This window comes from Symphalangus syndactylus, chromosome 11 (assembly GCF_028878055.3).
Source record: "Symphalangus syndactylus isolate Jambi chromosome 11, NHGRI_mSymSyn1-v2.1_pri, whole genome shotgun sequence".
NCBI lineage: Eukaryota > Metazoa > Chordata > Mammalia > Primates > Hylobatidae > Symphalangus > Symphalangus syndactylus.
The window spans coordinates 95,732,777-95,751,030 of NC_072433.2; the positions used below are offsets into that span (position 1 = coordinate 95,732,777).

An 18,254-nucleotide genomic window follows, 5' to 3' on the forward strand; every position below is an offset into this window, starting at 1 on the left:
GGCCGGTCGCAGTGGCTCACGCTTGTAATCCCAGCACTTTGGGAGGCCGAGGCGGGCGGATCACAAGGTCAGGATATCGAGAACACGGTGAAACCCCGTCTCTACTAAAAAATACAAAAAATTAGCCGGGCGTGGTGGCGGGCGCCTGTAGTCCCAGCTACTCGGAGAGGCTGAGGCAGGAGAATGGCGTGAACCCGAGAGGCGGAGCTTGCAGTGAGCCGAGATTGCGCCACTGCACTCCAGCCTGGGCAACAGAGCGAGACTCCATCTCAAAAAAAAAAAAAAAAAAAGTTTTGCTTCAAAATTGGACTCCTGTGTAAATAGATTATAGTTTTGTACTTGATTTATAAATAAACATCTTTTGGAGGGAAGTCCAAGGGACTATCAATTATGTAAAATTTGGTAACTTGATAAATTGGGTCAATCTTATGTCTGTTCATTTGGAATAAGAATGTATTTTTGTAATGGAAAAAGCTTACAAATGTGAACTTTTTTTAGTAGAACTTCTTCATGGAGACTGAAGTAATTAGATTTAAGTCAGTATTTTGATAGGATTCAACGATCTTGGGTGTTGTCTCATGGTTCTGAGGAATATTTTGATATAAAACTTCAATTTATAGTAAAGGAATAAGTGGAAATGGGTATAAATTCACACATTTGTGTATTTGTAATTTTTCTATACCTGGCAAATTCCTGCACACCTCTTTAAGTATTTGAATCTTGCTTTTTAGTTTTTGCATACCCGAAATCTGTTTTTCATACTTAGCTCATTCATATAGTAATTTCTTAAATATTAAGGGCTATGTCTCAGAATTTATAGATCTTTGGATTGCTTTATTACTATTTTTCCAAATTTCATTTGTCTTTGGTATGCTTATGTATGGTTAACCTATTATGCTATTGAGAGCCTAAAGGAAACAATTAGGTCACAGTTTTAGAACTTTAGTTGTAGATCCAGTGAACTCAGAAACAATTGGATTTTTTAAAATCAAGGCTCCAATTTTCCCTTCCCTCCCTTCCTCCTTCCCTTTTTTACTCCTTTTCTTTCTTATTTTTATTTGATTATAAATGTTAAATGCCTTACAATCAATTCAGAAAACTATAGAGAAGAAAATGAAGTCACCCATCATTCTACCATAATGATTTGAAAACTAACAAACTTTGATTTTTTCTGTAACACTCTACCACTTATTGAGATTTTATGGTTTTCATTTCAGTGTATCTGCATTCACATCAAAATTTGTAAGAGTTCCTGAACTTGAGGCTGTTACCTTAAATTAGAAGAGGGTTCCTAGATCTGGGGGAAAAATGGAAAAGAATAAATAAGGGACAGATTAGAGTCAGAACAAGAGGAATTAGACCCAAGCAGTTACTTTTTCTTATTCTGTAATATAAATATAAAACTGCTGTATGGCTGACAAAATATGGGGCCATATTTTTTCTTTGGAATTCAAAATATCTAGGTAAAACGAAGTTTTCTTGGTTCTTTTCAAGAAATATTTCAGATTTCTTCATTTTTGGAGGATATTACATAATTCAGCTTTAAAAATTTAATGTCATGCATGATTTGGAATTATTTTTAAAATATTCATATCAGACAATTACTAATTTTTATTCATCATCACCATTCATTATAAACTTGATATTGTCACTTTTTTTAGTAGGTATTAAAAGACTGGACATTTTATGTAGGTGTTCCTTGCTGGGTTTCAAAGTGTAGTGAAAAGAAGAGCCATTTATTTTAGAGTCAGATAATCTGGGTTTTAGTTCCAGTTTCTGTTCTGTGGGATCTTGGACAAGTTATTTTATCTCTTTAAGTCATAATTTTCTCATCTATTCAATAGGGATAGTAAAATTGCCACACTAGCTTGTTACATAGAAGAAATGAGACAACGTAGGTCAGATTTAGGAAGTATTCAACTGACTTTAGGAAGTATTCAACTTGTGTATTCAGTTCTTTACATGGTAACATTGATTTTATCTCTTCTTGTATTAATGTGTTTATTATACCATCCACAAAGTCCTTGTTTCACACATAAGAAATTAAAATATAATTAAATTTACTTAAATTTACAATAAATTTACTTAAGTTGAATGACATTTGCCATTTATACAAATAAATAATTAGAAATATCTCAGATTAGCTGTTCTTTTTATAAATCTTAGATTATTGTATGTCAATAGGGATAATTATAAATTTACTTTAAATGATTTTTAACTCCAAAATATCTCCAGTTTGTCTGGATTCCTGATTTATTTTTCTTTTTCCCTAGATGATCATGTGTTTTTGGATGGTTGCCCTAAATTCCTTTCATTTAAACCACAGGTATTAGCTACACGTTACTGTCTTAAATCTCTAACTAGTGCCCCCGCAAACACATTTTCTCAATCTGTTTAAAATTTAAACTTTATTTTTAAATTTAATAATACCCTTATTTGTATATTAGTTGTGTCTTTTCCACCTCCTACTGAAACATATGATTATTTTTTAAGGAGCAGTATTTTACAGATATCCCTATTTCAGATTGTGTGTTCCGTAAATATAGGGTTCAGATTCTTAAAGAACATACAGTTTAAATGGGCAGACCAGCCTATAGTTATTCTGTGTAGAGAAGCAAGCACTGAACTGAGTTAGGAGTTGAACTAGAGTCCATATGGTCTCATCCAGCAGTAAAACAGATTTTTGTGATCCAAGTCAGTTTTCTCATATTTTTTCCCGTCCAGGTACAAGATATTTACACGTATGACATATTCCACTGTGCAGTTTTCTAGCATGCGAGCCCTAATTCAGTCTCTCTCCTATTCAGGAAAGCATATTAGAATGCGGATGATTGAGAGTGACATCATTATGGGTATAAACTTGAATCTACTCTGATTTATTGGAGAAAGTGAGTCATTAAAAAATGTGGGCTGGGTGCAGTGGCTCATGCCTGTAATCACAGTACTTTGGGAGGCTGAAACGAGAGGATCACTTGAGCCTAGAAGTTTGAGAACAGCCTGGGTAACATAACGCGACGGCACTCTACAAAAAATTAAAAAATTAGCCAGATATGGTGGCATGTGCTTGTACTACTACTAAGGAGGCTAAGGCAGGAGGATTCCTTGAGCCCAGGAGTTCAATACTGCATTGAGCTATGATTGCAGCACTGTGCTTTGGCCTGGGCAACAGAGTGATTCCCTGTCTCAAAAAAAAAAAAAAAAAAAAAAAAAGTGTGTAAGTATTGTTAGTAACAAATACTGAAGACACCTTACAATTCTGTAGTTGGGACCCAAGTTATTTCCACATTTTCCTGAAGTGAATGCCCGTTTAGTTTTTCTTATCATTCTTATAATGCTACATAAGAAAATATTATTACACTAATTTTATGTCATTAGTAGAGTCCTATATTTAAAAGTTAGAATAACTTAATGAACATTTAAAAATATTTGGGTAACAGTACCTCAGTCTGTATTGTGACTAGAATAACACTAATTATTGTGCAAAAATTGAAATTAGTTTTCTAGTATAAATCATTTTACTTGCAAAAAGGCTATTTCTATATCGAGACTCATGGTTTTAAGAGAAGTGGAAACAGTACTAGAATTTTTATTTTCTAGGCACTTAGAATATAAAAATGCTCTTTACATTGGCTCAGTCAGAAAAGTATCTTTGCATGACTATGAATAGAGCTTAATTTTAAATCACTCATCCTATGTGGAAGTACCACGTATAATATACAGTTCTAAGTGAAGACTTAGAAAAACTATGTTCAGAAGACCTTTGATATTTGCAAGTGGTATTTCCTGAAACCTTCGTGAATCTAGGATATAACCACCTCCGTAAAATGCCGTCAAATTTAGTGGAAAAGTTTAAGTGATCCCTTCAGACCCGTACAATCCTGTACGGGACTCGAGTGATTAAAGCTATTAATTTTTTTGCTTCTGAAATGAAGACAGACAACTTTGCATTACATTATTTGTATACAGGCAAGGTTCTTATTCTTGCCCCTTGTATTCTATAGTTTGCAGAATAAAAGAGCATTTCTGGCTTAATCACAAAGCTTCCTGCGTTGTCACAAGGTTTAGTCCTTGGTCGCTGTAATGCTTTTCTGTATGCTGCTGTTTCTTGGATGTTTTCTTCTTGGAGTTGAACACTTCTGTAGTACGTGTCCTTTCTACTCTCTGGATGTCATCAGCTTGGGAGACTTTCCCAAGCTTCTGTGGATTGATGGGGCTGTCTTGTTAATTTCACATTATACAAAGAAAAGTGCATTTGACTCTTCTAGCAGTGTTCAGGTTTTTTTTGTTGTTGTTTTTTGAGACAGAGTTCCACTCTTGTTGCCCAGGCTGGAGTGCAATGGCACAATCTCGGCTCACCGCAACGTCCACCTCCTGGGTTCAAGCAATTCTCCTGCCTCAGCCTCGCGAGTAGCTGGGATTGCATGCATGCGCCACCACGCCTGGCTCATTTTTTTGTATTTAGTAGAGATGGCGTTTTACCATGTTAGTCAGGCTTGTCACAAACTCCTGACCTCAGGTGATCCACCCGCCTCGGCCTCCCAAAGTGCTGGGATTACAGGCATGAGCCACAGCGGCTGGCTGCAGTGTTCAGTTTTGATAACAAATGGGTCAGTAGCCACCCTAGCAGCTGTACCACATCTTGTTTTATGAAAATATACATATCAGCCGGGCACTGTGGCTCACGCCTGTAATCCCAGCACTTTGGGAGGCCGAGGTGGGTGGATCACCTGAGGTCAGGAGTTTGAGACCAGCCTGGCCAACATGGTGAAACCCTGTCTCTGCTAAAAAAAATACAAAAATTAGCTGGGTGTGTTGGCATGCACCTGTAATCCCAGCTACTTGGGAGGCTGAGGCAGGAGAATTGCTTGAACCCGGGAGGTGGGGGTTGCAGTGAGCCAAGACCGTGCCATTGCACTCCAGCCTGGGCAACAAGAGCAAGAAACTCCATCTCAAAAATAAATAAATAAATAAATACAATAAAAAGAAAATACACAGTGTCTTGACTTTCTCTTGAATTATATTTCTTTTAGAATTACATGCTTTCTCTGTACGTTCTTATATAGGTTAACCATTATTTAAATTTTCATTAAGGTTTTACAAACTTTGCTTTACTAGGAGCAAAGGAAACATTTTCAGGTATCACCTTTTTTCTTTGTTTCGGTATAGAAGTGTGTGATGGACTTTGTAATATGGAAAATCCAGTCACTATCGCATTTCCTGTCCATTCTGAATCTACTCCAGATTTATGTATTTGGCTAAGTACCATTACTTTGTGATGCCTGTTTACTTTTAATATATTTAATAAATTTGCTATAGTAGAGTAATTAAGGGGAACTAAACAATGTAGTTGTTTCAGATAATTATTAATGATAACACACAATGGTAATATGTAATTATAGGTCAATATAACTTATTAATATACTATGTAATTAATTAATGATAGATCAGTATTTCAATTATTTACAAGCATTTATGTTGGGGATGATGTATAAGAATCTTTATGTAGATTTATATACAATAGAAACTTTTTACAAAGGAAGAAGCCAATTTCTTTCTCCTACACACACACACACATTTTTTGTTTTGTTTTTGTATAGTTCTTTTTTCTCTCCTCGTCAACATTTTAACCTCCGAGGTAGAGACAGTTTCTGTCAATATAAGTCTTAAGACTTTTAGTAAATTACATGGCTTCAGATATAATGGTGGGGGCACTAACATTTCTTTAGTGCCTGCTAAAAGTGCGATGCACTTTTGTACATTTCTTTTGAATTTATGAATTTGATGGCTTGCATGTTCTTTTTGTGATCTGGAAACAATTTTAGTTCGTATCATTTATCCAAGGAGACCCAGTTATAAAATGATACTGGGTTTTGAACTTGGGTGTTTCATACTCTAAACCTGAAATAAATGTAAATGGTAAAAGTCTAAATATAGTAAACTATTAATAGTCCTGGATTTAATAGAAGTTTCAGCTATTTGGGAGTGACTCTAAAGGTCTGTGTTGAAATATTTGCAGTTTTGCTGAGATTACTTCCTCTTATTAGAAGCAAGACCCTAAGATATTCATGCTCCTGGCTAACAGTCTTGTGTCTATATCTTGCTTTGGCTTTGTTCTGTTTGAGATTGTCCTATACTATAACTTCTATGAAGTTATAAAATGTCTCTTTGTAAAAAAGTTTCCTGAAAAAGAAAGCCAGCTGCTAGAAGTGGAGAGAGAATAAAGAGGCCTGAGAAGGTGGTGGATCTTAGCTAGAAAACAGACATTTTTGAATAAGTTTAACAATGGAATGTTGAATTCAGTGAGTCTTCGATCTTGATGCACATCAATCCTCCATGCCTTAGAGGTAAAAAAAAAAGTTAATTTGTGGAACATTTTCATTGAGTGTTCCAGCTCTGTCAAAAATTCTCATGGTCTTTAGACAGACTTCTTGAAAATGTCAGGAATCTTAACGTACATGAGTCCTGTCCTCCATCCCTTCTGTCCCACCCTCAACAATAATATTTGAAAGGAATTTGTTTATTAACAGCTACTACTTTCTAGAAGTTAATATAGTTCTGACAAATATCTTAAATTGTTAGCATAAACAACAGTGTCCTAACTTCTGGGATAATAGGGGTTTGCTTTGGTGATTATTTCACAATTAATGATAACAAATATAGGAGCTAGACTTTGGTGGTTGCCTGTTTTAAGTTTCTGATTTCTTTTCTGTATTGTGGAGTCTGGTTTACCCTGTGTCTGAAATTGGCATTCTAAGATCTAAATGTCTTAGCTTGGAGATACTTGCTATTATATACAGTAATGTCATGGATTTTGAAAGAGGATGAAGATGGTGAAGAGATAGGCATGGCCTTCAATGTACATTATAAAAATGATGTAGAAATGTTCTATGCTAGACAAGAGGCAAGCTGTTGCAGGAATGGGACAGAAAGCAGGAAGGCATGTGATTCTTCCATTTTCGGTCTTTCTACAGATGTTACTAGTATACACACCCCATGTGAGGATTTAGCTTATGGGTACAGATAATTATAAAGCATAGAGAGGTTTCAGACTGTTTTCCTGAGAGAGAGTATGGTGTGGTGAAAAGAGCAAACCTACCTAGAGTTGAATCTGTGCTCCTAGTAATAGCTGTATGAATTTAGACAAATAATTTAATTCTTATAACTTTGGGATTTTTCAAGTTCAAACTAAGGGTGATAATACTAGAATTTTCACGATTCTTCAGTTGCATGAGACCAAAACTCTGCTCATACTTAGGGCACTGAAACTAAAAGTATATTCTCTTTAGGTACAGATAAACTCTCAGATAGGCCTTCTCCATGTGGAGTTCTGTGACATTTCTTTCAGTTGGGTTCAGGAAGCCAAACATAAAGAGTTCCGTTTTCCTTAGTTCTAGCAAAAGTTCCAGGATTGTGTCTTGTTGAATGATTCCAATCATTTCCCCATCCCTGATCCCGTTGTCACAGGGATGGTGTATGATGATAGGCCATATCTGGATTAGGTGCTAACTACTGGAACTAGGAATAGGAAGTGTGGTCAGCTATGTCTAAACCCTTTGGCCTGAGAATCGCAATGGTTAGAATCACTGGAGAAAGGAGAAGATACTGTGACCCTGGAAAGAGGGAGTAGATGCTAGGTGAGCAAAATGCATTTACTATAGTCCTCTAGCGTGCATACATGTCCTCCCTTGTATACATGCCCTTGAAAAAAATGCCCTCACCTATCATTGTGTAAATTTTTTGCTTATAACTTTCGATGCATTTACCACCTGTCCCTCAACAAAAGAAGACAACTAAGAGATTTGTTTAAGTACTGCATCTAGCCTTAAGGCTAGGATCTCTGGATAATTTCTTTAGTTCTGTTTGAACAGACTGTCTCAGGGTCTAGCAACTTGCAGTTGACCAGTATAATTAATTGTAGTAAGGCCAGTATTCAGTGATAGAAGGAAAATAGCATGTGGACAACAAAAACCCTTAATTGATATCCTACTTCATCACTCTTAAGTTCTGCCTGCTGTAAAGTCCTGGACATGGACATAATTCAGGCAAGTGCTTAATCACTTTATAACAAGGATGGCCTTTCCCCCAGTTTCCAATACTTTGTTCTCATTTCTGTCTGAGAGCTCATCAGAATAGCCTTTATTGTTCATATTTCTACCAATATTCTGTTCATGGCGACACAGGCTTTTTCTAGCATTCATCTTCAGAACTGTTCTAGCTTCTAGCCATTACCCAATTCCAGAGCTGCTTCCACATTTTTAGGTATTTGTTATAGCAACATGCCACTTCTCTGGTACCAATTTCTGTCTTAGTCCATTTTGTGCTTCTATAACAGAATACCACAGACTGGGTAATTTAAAAATAATAGAAATTTATTCTCTCACAGTTCTAGAGGCTGGAAATTTCAAAGTCAAGGTGTAGACATCTCATGAGGGCCTTCTTGCTGTGTCCTCACATGGCAGAAAGCTGAAGGGCAAGAGAGGGATGAACTGTGTGTCCTCACATGGCAGAAGAGAAGAGAAGAGAACACATTCCTGCAAGCTCTTTTTGTACCAGCATTAATCCATTCATGAGGACTCTACCATCATGGTTTAGGTTTAGGTTTGAGACCTAAACACCTTCCAAAAGGCCACACCTTCCAATACAATGACCCTGGGGAAGTTTTCAATACGTGAATTATGGAGAGCACACATTCAAACTATAGCAACTGGAAGAGAGAAAAAGGGGAAACAGCCCACACAGATATCTCATCCATAATACAGGTATATTTCACTGGATAGATATGACAAGGATTTTTTGCCCTGGCAGTAGAATAAGATTTTTGCTTAGCCAGTATGGCAGAATGGATGTTGCGTTAGCAATCACAAAAACAACATTACTCTTGTACATCTCCATCAGAGTTTTTGGGTTACCAGGTGCATTGTTAGTGATCAATAATATTTTGAAAGCAATCTTTTTTTTTTTTTTTTTTCCTGAGCAGTAGGTCTGAACAATGGGCTTAAAATATTCGGTAAACCGTGCTGTAAACAGATGTGCTGTTATACAGGCTTTGTGTTTTCATTCCTATAGCACAAGCAGAGTAGATTTAGTATCATTCTTATGGACTCTGTGATATTTAGAATGGGCAATGAGCATTGGGTTCAACTTAAAGTCACCAGCTGCATTAGCCCATAACAAGAGTCAGTCTGTCCTTTGAAGCTTTGAAGTCATGCATTAACTTTTTTTCTGTAGCTATGAAAGTCCCAGATGACATTTTCTTCCTATATAAGGCTGTTTCATCTACACTGAAAATCTGTTGTTTAGTGTAGCCAAATTCATCCGTGATCTTGGCTAGAGTTTTGGATAACTTGCTGCAACTTGTACATCACCACTTGCTGCTTCACCTTGCACTTTTGTGTTGAGATAGCCTCTTTCCTTCAACCTCCTGAATCAATCTCTGCTAGTTTCAGAGTTGTCTTCTGAAGCTTTCTCACCTCACCTAGACTTCATAGAATTGAAGAGAGTTAAGGCCTTGTTCTGCGTTAGGCCTTGGCTTAAGGGAATTTTGTGGCTGGTTTGATCTAGCTAGACTACTAAAACTTTCTTTGTGTCAGCAATAAGGCTGTTTTGCTTTCTTGTCATTTGTGTGTTCACTGGAAGAGCACTTTTAATTTTCTTCAATAACTTTTCCTTTGCTTTTACAGTGTGGGTATTTGGTTCAAGAGGTTCAGCTTATTTGGCTTTCTTTTCTTTTCTTTTCTTTTTTTTTTTTTTTTGAGATGGAGTCTCGCTCTGTTGCCCAGGCTGGAGTGCAGTGGCACGATCTTGGCTCACTGCAACCTCCAACCTCCACCTCCTGGGTTCAAGCAATTCTCCTGCCTCAGCCTCCTGAGTAGCTGGGATTACAGGTGCCTGCCACCACGCCAGCTAATTTTTGTATTTTTAGTAGAGACGGGGTTTCACCATGTTTGTCAGGCTGGTCTCGAATCCCTGACCTTGTGATCCACCCACCTCGGCCTCCCAAAGTGCTGGGATTACAGGCGTGAGCCACCACGCCTGGCCTATTTTGGCTTTCAACATGCCTTCCTCACTAAGCTTAATTTAGCTTTTAATTTAAAATGAGGGATGTGCAACTATTCCTTTTATTTGAACACTTAGAGGCCTTTGAAGGGTTATTAATTGGCCTGATATCAAATTGTTGTGTCTCATGGAACAGGGAAGTCCAAGAAGAAGGAGAGGGAGTAGAGAATGGCTGGTCAGTAGAGCAGTCAAGACACACATAACACTTATCAGTTAAGTTCACTGTCGTATATGAGTGTGGTTCTTGGTGCCCCAAAACAATTAAGATAGTAATATGAAAGATCACTGATCACAGATGACCATAAAAAATGTAATAATAATGAAAAAGTTTGAAATATTGTAAGAATCACCAGATATAACACAGAGATGTGAAATGTGTACATGCTTTGGAAAAACGGTGCCAATAGAGTTGCTCAGCGCAGGATTATAATAGACCTTCAATTTGTAAAAAAGGGAATATTTGTAAAGTGCAGAAAGTCGAAGTGCAATAAAACAAGATGTACTTGTCTGATTTATGAGAACAGCAATTTACCAGCTATTTTGCTTATTAAGGATTGCTGACTTCTTACTCTACAGTAGAGGGTTACCAAGTTTCCTTCACTTTCTATTATTGACTCAGTCCCACATTTTGGAAGTGTAACTTGTATTACCTTATTTCTAGTATAATTATTATTATTATTATTTTTTTAAGACAGAGTCTCACATTGCCACCCAGGCTGGAGTGCAGTGGCATGATCTCAGCTCACTGCAACCTTGGCCTCCCAGGTTCAAGTGATTCTCCTGCCTCAGCCTCCCAAGTAGCTGGGACTACAGGTGTGTGCCTCCACACCTGGCTAATTTTTTTTTGTATTTTTAATAGAGACAGGGTTTTACCATGTTGGTCAGGCTGGTCTCGAACTCCTTACCTCAGGCAATCTGCCTGCTTTGTGGCATAAATTTTTATATTTGTTAGGCTAGTTTTGGATGCCAGTGGCAGACACCTATTTAACAATTTAGTCCTTCCCATCTTTGTAAATGGCAGCTCCATCTTTGTTTTTGCCCTGACCCCAGTGTGAGCAAAGTTATCCTTGATTCTTTTTCTTTAGTTCCTCAACTTAGTCTTTCAGCATACTCTGTTTTCTTCAAAGAAATACCTATAATCTGACTTGCTCTCACCACCCCTACTTCTATCATCCTGGTTCAGCAACATCCTTTTTCTCCTTTTACATGATTCCTTAAAAAGTCTCCCCACTACTACTGTTGCTCTACATAAATAGCCTGTGTTATCCTTTTTAGACATAAGAGATCATGTCTCTTCTTGCTCAGAATCTTTCAGGGGTTTCCCACATCAAAGCTCAAGTCCTTAAAATGAGCTATAGTTTCATGGTCCTGCTTTCCTTCCTTCATGCAGGATCTTTCTCTGAACTAGTTCTTCTCTGAACTGTAGTTTAAAATGGGCCATGGTTTTGTGGTTCTGTTCTCCCTCCCTCATGCAGGATCTTTTTACTATTTTCTCCACCATTCACTGCACACAGGCCTCCTTGTTTTTCCTCAGATATTTTATACTTTCTGTTCTCTCTGCTTAGAATGCACTTCTTCCGGATAGTGGTTCCTTCAGCTAACCATGTGACTAACTTTCTTATCTCCTTCAGGTCTTTGGTAAATGTCACTTTATCTGTAAAGTCTTCAATCACTCAACATAAATTTGAAATCTTCTACCTACTTCATACTTACCTTTTTCTGCTTTAAAAAATAGTGTTTATTACTACCTAACACTGTGTATTTTACTTACTTACTTATTTTGTATTTTGTTTGTTTCCTCTCTCTAGAATGTAATCTCCATGAGGGCAAGAATTTTTACCTGTTGTATAGGAAAACTCGTGGCACACAGATAGCATAGTAGGCTTTCAGCAAATATTTGTTGAACCAATTAATAAATAAGAAAAAAATGTGTCATTGCCTCATGTAACCATTAACTCTGGAACTCTGAAGGGACTGAGAATACCGTTTGCAAACAAGCAAGTTACCTTGCCATACTTTTATATACACACATTAATAGAAGAGCCCTGGGTCAGAGACTCAGAGGATTTATTACAGCAAAAGCAGTGGCCAGAGAAATAGCTTAGTGCTGGTTCTCCCTGCCCCATCTCTGTGACAAAGCAATGTGATTAGGGCCAAATGTTTACCTACACATGCAGCAGATTTACATCACAGGAGAGGAGCCTTGAAATAAGGAGACTCCAAACTTGTATAGGGTGTTGGCACATCTGCCATCCTCCCCTGCAGAGCGAGAGAGAGATTACTCATTAAGCACAAAGCTTCCAGAGGAGAGGGAGAAGGTATCTTTAGGTTTCTTACCCTAGAATATAAGTAAATGTTTCCAGGGAGGGGAAGGAGAAGGCTTAATTTCTCCAAAGCTCTTTGGAGTTTTCTATCTTTAGGGAGATACTATCTCTAGCTTCCAAGGCTGTCTGTTACGCAAATATCCATTTGTAGTACATTTTGGTCAGAAGATTCTGTGCAGGAACATGAGAAATGCAGTGAATTGTTTCCCAACAGTAATTCTGAATTCCAGCAGCTATATCTGTTTACATCTGAACTCATATTTAGGGGCAAAATACTTTCAGACATTTCTCCGTTTCTTTTCTCTTGGTTCTTTATTTGGGTTGTTTGATTGTCTAGTAGGAACTTACCATCATCTTTCAGTTTAGCAAGCTTGGCTGAAAGATAACTTTCCTTCCTGATTAGCTTCTGCAAAAATGTTGGGATTCAGTATTATCTATCCAATTTGGGTAACATACCTATTCCTGAACTACTGCTTGCGAGAAGGAATATGCTGATTTCCCAGACCTGGGTTATGTTCCTACCCCAGAAACCTTAGAGTACTGGTGATCAATGCCACCCAAACCACGTGGATTGATAATAAGAGAAGGATAGTTTGGGAAAAGAAAATTAAGATGCTGCTACCAACAGAAGGGGAGATAGATGCTTCAGAGTAAAAAACAACACAGGTCTATTACTTACATGCACATGCAACTCACAATCATTTAAAAAAAATAGAAACTTACTGTATATAGATATAACTACTTCATTTATTTTTTACCTACCACATATCATGAACAAGAAATTTTCTTTGAAAACAATTTTATTTTATTTTTTAATTTAATTTTATTATTTATTTATTTTTTTTGAGACGAAGTTTCACTTTTGTTGCCCAGGCTGCAGTGCAATGGCACCATCTTGGCTCACCGCAGCCTCTACCTCCCATGTTCAAGCGATTCTCCTGCCTCAGCCTCCCAAGTAGATGGGATTACAGGCATGCGCCACCATGCCTGGCTGGTTTTGTATTTTTGGTAGAGATGGGGTTTCTCCACGTTGGTCAGGCTGGTCTTGAACTCCCGACCTCAGGTGATCCACCCGCCCTAACCTCCCAAAGTGCTGGGATTACAGGCATGAGCCAGTGCACCTGGCCGTGAAAACATAATTTTAAATGGTTGTAAAATTATACGTAAATTCATTGTTTAAATAGTTTATCAGAATTGGATTTTGAAAAACTAAGGGGATATTTATTAGAGAAGTGGGGAGAGTAGAGATGGGAAAGAGAAGTAGAGCCAGGACTAGGGTAAGGCAAGAGAGTTGCCTAGGACACAAAATATGAGACATAATCACTTTTAGGGTCATGCAACTGCAGGGTGGCACTTGCATGATCCTGAGAGTATCTCCTTAAATTTTGCGCCCCGGGTATTTCTTTTGCATCACCCTAGTCCCATTTGTGAAGATAAATTCAGGGAATAGGACCTATTTTTTGGCTATGAATGTGAGTTAGAGATGAAAGTATGTGTAATTGAGGAAGTTCGTCGGGAACATTAAGGTGCATTAGAAAGCAGTCATTATGCATTTTCAGCTGTTATGTATGGAAACCTTTGCTGAGTCTGGTAAGCATGATAATACCTTTGAAGTAACACAAGGAATATAATTTTTTTGATTCATAAGTTTATAGTAGTTTGAATTTTAAAAAGTTCCATTTAGAGATGCCACCAAAAGAAGTTGTTACTTTTAACCAAATCTTTTCAATATCAAAGAAAAATGCTTTTTGTTTCATTGAAAAATAAAAATTATAGAAAAGACTGAGTTAGAGATTGAGACACAATACATGGGTCCTTTGACTAGCTTGCTTTCTTTTCTCTTTTCTTTTTTTTTTTGACAGGGTATTACTCTCTTACCCAGGCTTGAGTACAGTGATGTGATCACAGCTCATTGCAGCCTTGACCTCCTAGGCTCAAGTGATCCTTCTGCCTCAGCCTCCTGAGTAGCTAGGACTACAGTTGACTAGCTTTCCTGAGCAAGATACTTGACATTGCTCAATATTGGGCATGGAATCTCAGTTGAATAGTTGTCTTTCTTGAACTTAGGTCTGTGGAAATAACCATTTCCATAGCAAAGTGAGAGACCAGAACAGGGAATTCTAGATAATGCAACTATCTTTGCTGATAGAGAAGAGAGTTTAAACATTTTTCATATTAATTGGATGATCCAGTAATTTTTGGGTTTGTCTTTGGAGTGGAATTGGATACATATATAATGTGTTTTGTTCCTCAGAAAGCCGTATGAGTAATACTGTTTACTGAAGTATACCCTGGGGATTTAATTAAAGATGATGTGTTGAAAGCAGTCAAAAGTGAAGTCATGACTGAATTTTTTCTTTTTTTTTTTGAAGCAGGGTCTCACTCTATTGCCTAGGCTGGAGTGCAGTGGCACGATCATTGTTCACTGCAGCCTCAAATTCCTGGGCTCAGGTGATCCTCCTACCTTAGCCTTTCAAGTAGCAGGGACTACAGGTACATGCCACCACGCCTGGCTAATTTATGTATTTTTTTTTGTAGAGACGGGCTCTCACTATGTTGTCCAGGAGGGTTTGGAACTCCTGGACTCAAGCATCCTCCTGCCTTGGCCTCCCAAAGTGCTGACATTACTGGCATGAGCCACCTCATCTGGCCATCATTAAAATTTTATATTTAAAAATAATTTTGTCATGAATTTTATCGTTTTATATAACAACTCTTGTTTAAGCCTTACTTGACACCAAAGTGTACAAATCAGAGGAAACCATGATTCATTTTGGAATTTCATTCATTTGGTAGTCACTTGTTTGATGGCTACTGTGTTCCAGGTACTGTGCAAGTGGCTGACTGTGTTAAGATAGAAATTCTTGTCTCAATCATGTCACAGTTTATGGAAGAAGAGAAATGTATTCACACTTTAATTACGCATAGATTAGATTTCCAACCAGTTCTAGCTTTAGGAGCTTTGCTATATCTAGAAGGGAATAAAATGCTTCCCTAGGGGCGAAGGCACCCTTTGGAAATGGTTAAAAGATTAAAAAAGTAGACATGGAGAATATGCCTGACATACTGTGTTTGGTCTGTTTCCTGACCAGAAGCAAAGGAATAATCTTGTTGGTAACATTTATGGAATGTCATCTGACTGATGTGAAAGTCAAGGCAATAGGGGAAATGATGGGAAACAGAGTAGGCAAACAAAAAAAGAAGAGCTTGGAAGAAGAGGAGAGCTTATGATAAACCAGGAAGTTGGGATTAAAAATAGTATGGCACAGGCAAAAAGTGAGATGTTGTAACAGGGCTATAAACTACATATATTGACATTAGTGATAAAGCAGAGAGTGACCAAGAAAACCTCTCAGAAGAGTTCACAGTTTTCAAGGACTGAAGGGAGAACAGCCAATTCAAGGATCATACTTTGGCATACTAAAGCATATGAGGCAGAGGCCAGGCGCAGTGGCCCATGCCTGTAATCCCAGCATTTTGGGAGGCCGAGGTGGGTGGATCACCTGAGGTCAGGAATTCGAGACCAGCGTGACCAACATGGTGAAACCCTGTCTGTACTAAAAATGCAAAAATCAGCTGGGCGTGGTGGTGCATGACTGTAATCCCAGATACTCAGGAGGCTGAGGCACGAGAATCCCTTGAACCCAGGAGGTGGAGGCTGAGTGAGTCGAGATCATGCTAGAGCACTCCAGCCTGGGTGACAGAGTGAGACTCCATCTCAAACAAACAAACAAACAATCAGATAAATAAATAAAACATATGAGGTGGAGAAAGTATGTGTTTGCTGGGGGAATCCTTCCCAAACCTTCCCCAGCCTTTGAAAAAGTTTTTCTTACGTACTTAATTACTACTTTAGGCTGTAATAATATTTTAACAAGCATAATCACTGGCTTCTTCTGATGGCCTTTCAGACTTTTTCGGTTTTTGAGACAAAGTCTTGCTCTGTCATCCAAGCTGAAGTGCAGTGGCATGATCATGGCTCACTGCAGCCTCAACCTCCTGGGCTCAAGCAGTCTTCCCACCTCATCTTCCCAAATAGCTGAGACTACAGGTGTGTGCCACGGTGCCTGACTAATTTTTAAACTTGTAGAGACTAGGTTTCACTATGTTGCCCAGGCTGGCCTCGAACTCCTGTACTCAGGCCACCCTCCTGCTTTGGCCTCCCACAGTGTTGGGATTACAAGTGTGAGCCACTGTGCCTGGTGTGTTTGAAACTTGAAGTTAGTTTTATGATGTAAACATGGAGAAAAACATGAATTACCTCTTGAAAACTGAGGGAATAGGTTGAAGGAGAAGGTAACAATACATTACTCTTTTTGGAAAGTTAGAGAAGGATAGGGGAGGGAGTAAGCAATGGATAGATAAGTTAGGTAAGTGTAGCATTCTTATTTTTAATGTAGCGATTGTCATAAGCTGTCACAGTTAATTTCCAGGAATAGCCAACTATACTGAAAGTGTACATTTTTATCTCTTTCTCTGTAGTGAACAGTTCTGACTCCTTGAATTTCTTCTTGCAGCTCATGTTTTTTGGCTAGACCTATGACCATTTTCACTAGACTTCACTGCACGTTTTCTCAAGTATCTTCTTCGTCCCTAATGTGTGACACCTCATCATGGACACGCTACTTTAGCTAAGGCATGACCAGCAATGAACAGTAGTAAGGTAGGATTACTTTATTTTTCTTAGTAAGTTACTAAACCATTTTTTATTTTGGGTCTCTGAAATTGTGACTTGTCTTGGTTTTGTAGTATTGTTTATGTTAGATTATTCTACTGTCTATGTAGCCTATTACCGTTTTATATTTGTGTTTGTTTTTTTTTGCTTGTCATCTATCCCAATGATTTTACCTCATTTGTGACATAATTATTTTTCTCAACTAACACTTATAATTAGCAGAATCCCAATCTGTATCTCTTCCTCAACCTGTATGCCCACCAGTCCTATATTTTCAACCATTTGGCACCAAACTGAACATATCATATTTTTCTTCTCAAATACTTGCACTTTGTTCTGATTTCTGTATTTCCGTTAATAGCATTATTAATCTCATTGTCTAATATAATCATATATTCATTGACTATTTGATTAATTCATTTGAGGTACATTGATATTCTTCTAAGTATCATACAGTGTGCTGCCTCTGAGGATGTAATGATGAATACGCTGGATGTTCCATCCTTATTTCCATCCTTATATTCTGGGGGAGGGGACAGGTTAAAAATAAATTGACAAAACAATTATGAATTATAATAGAATTTTTTTTTTTTTTTTTTGCGACGGAGTCTGGCTCTGTCTCCCAGGCTGGAGTGCAGTGGCACGATCTCGGCTCACTGCAACCTCCGCCTACTGGGTTCAAGCAATTCTCTTGCCTCAGCCTCCCAAGTAGCTGGAATTACAGGTGCTCACCACCGCTCCTGGCTAGTTTTTGTATTTTTTTTAGTAGAGACGGGGTTTGGCCAGTCTTGTCTCAAACTCCTGACCTCAGATGATCTTTCTGCCTCGGCCTCCTAAAGTGCTGGGATTACAGGCGTGAGCCACTGCGCCCGGCCTTATAATACAACTTTTTAAGGAAAGCAAAAAAAAACAGATAATTTGGAGATGAGGAGGTGGAATCTACTTTAGATAGGGTCATATAAGGCTCCTCTGAGGGGTTGATATTTAAGATGAGACCTATTACATGAGAAGGAGCTATTTAAAGAGTGTTGGGGCAGGGGAAGGGAGTTGTTTTTGATTGGAAGAGCATTCTTATTAGAAGGAATACTGTGTGCAGAGACCCTGAATGAGGAAGGAGCTTGGTGAATTTGAGGGACCAAAAAATACCAGTGTGGCTGACATAGTGAAAGAGGCAGATTTGAGTAGGAAGAGATTATAGA

General features: G+C 38.0%; 1 protein-coding gene across 10 annotated transcripts in view; it reads left to right on the forward strand.

Annotated features, from left to right (window-relative positions):
* FER (FER tyrosine kinase) overlaps positions 1–18,254 on the forward strand; it is a 463,830-nt gene that overhangs the window by 3,663 nt on the left and 441,913 nt on the right. For 6 of the 10 annotated variants that reach the window (XR_010114474.1, XR_010114475.1, XM_063612887.1 and 3 more), the window contains exon 2: positions 16,898–17,043. The exons of 2 other annotated variants lie outside the window; for them this stretch is intronic. The gene's annotated coding sequence lies outside the window, so the exon portion shown is untranslated. Of the gene's footprint in view, positions 1–2,278; positions 2,327–14,753; positions 14,874–16,897; positions 17,044–18,254 lie in introns of those variants that run through there. 2 more of the 10 variants (XM_063612885.1, XM_063612886.1) reach the window with 2 other exon arrangements.